The following is a 4,846-nucleotide window of genomic DNA, read 5'->3' as shown; positions in this document are numbered from 1 at the left end:
GGGACAACCAAATGCAAAACACTGGGTTCTTTGGGTTTCTTCCCTTCTTTCTTTATTCTGGTTTCCATTTTTTTAAATGTTTCCAAAGGAAGCCTGGCAAACAGCCACGGTCATTTGATATAAGTGGAATCAATCGCTACGCTGGTTCTGTTTTTCTTCTCTTCTTCTCTTGACTATTAAATGTTACAAAGAACTGAACAGCCGACTGGGGTTTTTAAAGCTGAGGCGTTTCGTGCAAAGTCACCTAAGAGCATGAAAGCGTATGCCCTGACCAGTCACAGATAATTAATATGCATACAGTGAGCCCAATATTCGATTTTATGGCATAATACAGTATCTATGAGGCTGCATCACCAATATCCGAAACGAAGATATAATGCTTTAAAAAAAAAAACACGTTATAAGAAAACAACATTGGTAAGTTCAGTCCTTTTCGGTTTATCAAATATAATTAATATATTAAAACTTCTGTTATTTGAAAATATCACCATTTCAACTTATATGCAGCGTGCCACTGCAAATATTACCTTTGTTGGTTACCTTTTCAAAAAAAAAAAAAAAAAAAAAAAAAAAAAAAAACTTGAAGTAATCAGTAGACTTGAATATTATTTAGGTGGCGTCTAATATAACACACTTTTTTTTCAATTTAAACAAATATTTTTTTTTGGATCTCTTAATTTCTAAATGCATATCATCATTACAGGGGGGGAAAAGGTGAAAACCTATATCTGGTTAAGTAATCAGAATATGTTTTTGAATTTTTCTAAAACTTATCCCAAAATAATTATGCCAAGGGAAAAAAAAAAAGCTTAATTGCCAAGTTCCTGATCGAGATAGCGATGGCTTCGGGACAACATTCCTGTATCTTACAAGCAGCTGCCAAAGGTGATGAGAAACTGGCAGACTAATGACTCGAGGGAAGTATCTCTCTGGCTTCGTGGCTTTGCTTAGTGATGGGGGGGGGGGGGGTTTGGGTTAAAGATTAATGAGGTAAACAAGAAACCATTCATTGGGGAAAAGAATCCTCTGACAACTGAAATTTGACTGATGCAAAGGGGAAGGAAATGAAAAGGCAGCATGGTATACATAAAATACGCATAATGAAAGAAACATAGTGATAATTGATCAGTATAAATGGTTAATAAAAAGAAACAAAAGAAAGCAAAAGGAAATTAAGAGTGCTGGTGGGCGGTGTATGAATTATTAATTTACTATATTCAGAGTTAAAAAAAAAAAGGGAAATTGTGTGTTTTGTAGAGAGAGAGAGAGAGTGACAAAGAGAAGAGAGAGAGAGACAGTGACAGAGAGAAGAGAGAGAGAGAGAGAGAGAGATAGACAGGCGGAGAAAGAGAGAGAGAGACAGAGATGAGAGAAAAGAGAGTGACAGCGAGAGAGAGAAAGATTTTATTTTTCTTTTCCTTTTCTTTTTCTTTTCCTTTTCATATATATATATATATATATATATATATATATATATTATGTATATATATACATATATATAAATATATCTCTACATATCTATGCATATATATATATATTATATATATATAATATATATATAATATATAATATATATATATATATGTGTGTGTGTGTGTGTGGTGTGTGTGTGTGTGTGTGTGTGTGTGTGTGGTGTTGTGTGTGTGTGTGTGTGTGCACACACGCACATATACATATATATATAATATATATATATATATATATATATATATATATAGAGAGAGAGAGAGAGAGAGAGAGAGAGAGAGAGAGAGAGAGAGAGAGAGAGAAGAGAGAGAGAGCACTGGTGGTCAGAGCACTGTGTATGTGTGTTATACGTATACATACACACACCACACACACACACACACACACACACACACACACACACACACACACACACACACACACACACACACACACACACACACCACATATATATATATATATATATATATATATATATATATTATATATATATAATATATATATATATCCCATTCAGCCCTGAACTAAATAAAAATTCGTTCCATTGTTTAAGTCGGAGGCGTCGCGTAATTTACGAAAGGTTTGTGCTTTATATTCTATTCAAGTTTTCTATGGTGTTTTAACAACAAGTTCGAAGTGTCATCTTCATGATTTACCAATTCCATGGCGGCTGGAGAAAAGGGAGGAAGAACAGTCTCTTCAGCAATATCGTCGCGCCCATGTTATGATGTTATGAAACACCTTTGTGGTGTGCAACTGATTAAGGTGAAGTTAATCAAGTGACACGTGTTCTGAAACATTTTAAAGCTATGTTTATGACAGATCAGGAACACATCCTTTTAGATGGAACAAATTTGTTCCCTTCGTGCTGGAGCATGCTAGTGAGTAAGCGAAAATGTACATCTTACTAGTTTAAACATATTTCTCGGGAAGACAGATTTGCATCGTGATTATCATGTATTGGAAAAATTTCAACTGGAAATTGATTATGTTATGGAATAATTTAACTAAAAATACTTTGATGAAAATTTAAGTTAAATGCCCGACTGTAGTTTCATTGATGATTTTCTTTGCTCTATACGTAGTACAATACATTGGCATTAACACAAGATCTTTATCATACTGTTTTTGAGGATGTAAATGGAAGCTATATTTCATATGTTTAAGGCTGATTATTAATTTAACGTAATTATTATGTAAACATACTGGGTAAAATATTGATATTGCTTATGGATTTACATGACAATATATATAGAACTTAAGAAAAAACTTTTTATATGACTAATATGAAATAGATATTAATATATTTGACTAACAATTTCTTTTTATATCAGAAGAATACCAGCGACTGCTGTCAGAATTTAGTAATTCTGATTTGAGCAGCATATCTGATGATGATGACGACTGGCCTTCTTCTCCACTTCGGCGCAGAGAACTCTTTCCTGAACTATGTGCCAACACTAAGAATTCAGCATCTGAGTCTAATGAAGAGAACAACAGAGATGGAAATGTTACCACCAGGTCCCCTGAAGTTACAAGTAGCACTGCAGCTGCCCAGACTGGACCCAGCAGAAATCTCAATACTAATGGATGTCATCATTTCAGGAGAAATATAAACTTCAATCACAGATTTACTGTAGATGTTGATAATCATTTTCAGGGAACTAATTTTCAACCCACACTTCTCTCTCCTGTAGATTATTTCATGGCTTACCTCTCATCTGAAATTTTAGATGCAGTGACTCTAGAAACACAGAAAAAGTACATGTCCAAAAAAAGAAAGTCATTATCACTAACAGTAGATCAAATGAAAAAGTTTATAGGAATAAATTTCCTTATGTCAGTGTTAAAATTCCCTAGAATTAAAATGTACTGGCAAAAGAAAACAATGATTTCTGTTGTAGCTGATGCCATGAGTCGTGACATGTTTTCATAGCTTCTCTGAAAGTCTTTGATGAGAGTCTGTTGAATGCAGCACAGAGGAAATCAGACAGATTTCATAAGACCACTCATAGATTGTGTTCGTTCACGCTGTTTGGAGTTAGACAGACCTCAATATGTCTCAGTTGATGAAATGATCATTCCATTTACAGGCAGAACACACCTTAAGCAATTCACACCTCGGAAACCAAACCCACATGACCTAAAGATCTTTGTTTTAGCTAGTAGTAATGGCCAAGTCCTAGATTTTGAGTTTTTTCAGGGTAAGGAAGACTTGCTTTTGAGTGTACAAAGAACTGGACTTCATCTTCCAGAGTGGGGTACCCTTAAGATAGTAGAAGCTGCAGTCCTAAGATTTGTAAAGTCAGTCAGTAGAGGTACTAGTTTCTTCTTTGATAGGTTTTTTACTACACCTAAGCTCTTAGAAATTTTCTCATCATTAGGAATGGGAGCTACAGGGACAATGAAGAAGAACCTTGTGCCAAAACAGTGTCGACTGAAGACTGAGAATCAGTTAAAGAGATCCGGCAGAGGTTTCTCTGACTGTGCAGTGAGAGATGATTCTATTTTTGTATAACTGTATGGTTTGACAAAAAAAAAACATCATCTTAGCATCTAATGAACATAGTATTCAGCCAGTATCTACTTGTCAGAGGTGGTGTAAAAGAGAAAAACGCCACTTAGAAGTGCAACGTCCTAGGGTTGTTGAGTTATACAACTCAAAGATGGGGGGCGTTGATATTATTGATCAGGTCATTTAACTGTTACAGAAGTGCAACATGTTCTGCAAAATTTACTGTTCGAGCAATGTTGCATCTTTTGGACCTCTCTTGCGCAAATGCATGGTTAGAGTACAGAAAAAAAATGTGAAAAAAGCAGTTCTGTTGCCATGGACAGTATGGATTTTAAATTGGAAATAGCTTATTCTTTGATTTCTGAAGAAGTTCTAAATGATGACAACAGTGAGTCTGAGATTTCAGAGGAGCATGATGACATTTCTAGAAAAAGAACAAGGCCCCTTCCCATTGCTGCAAAGCGTACTAACAGTGCATGCCATATGCCTGATGCATTACCCCCTTATGCCTCTAGAATGAGATGTCGATATCCAGGGTGCAATGGGAGGACCAAGTTTTCATGCAAAAGTTGCAAAGTTTTTCTTTGTCTTTCATATGAAAGAAATTGTTATTCTCTTTTCCATTTGCCCTGAAATATTTGATGATTAGGTTTACAAATAAAATGTTTCTGTTAATGAAGAAATTTGAAATAGAACTTACTTTTTCTCACTAAGAAAGAAAAAAAAGGTTTTTGTTTCTTTTCAGTAAAGATTATGATATGCAGATATGCAGAGCTGATGAATATGTCCTCATTTTTACTTAGGTACACTGCAGTCAAAGTAATGAGTGTTACTTAAATGTTTGTTTTAATGAAAAAAGCCTTG

This window comes from Penaeus monodon, chromosome 39, assembly GCF_015228065.2.
Source record: "Penaeus monodon isolate SGIC_2016 chromosome 39, NSTDA_Pmon_1, whole genome shotgun sequence".
Lineage (NCBI taxonomy): Eukaryota > Metazoa > Arthropoda > Malacostraca > Decapoda > Penaeidae > Penaeus > Penaeus monodon.
Note: the sequence above shows the minus strand (reverse complement) of the source record.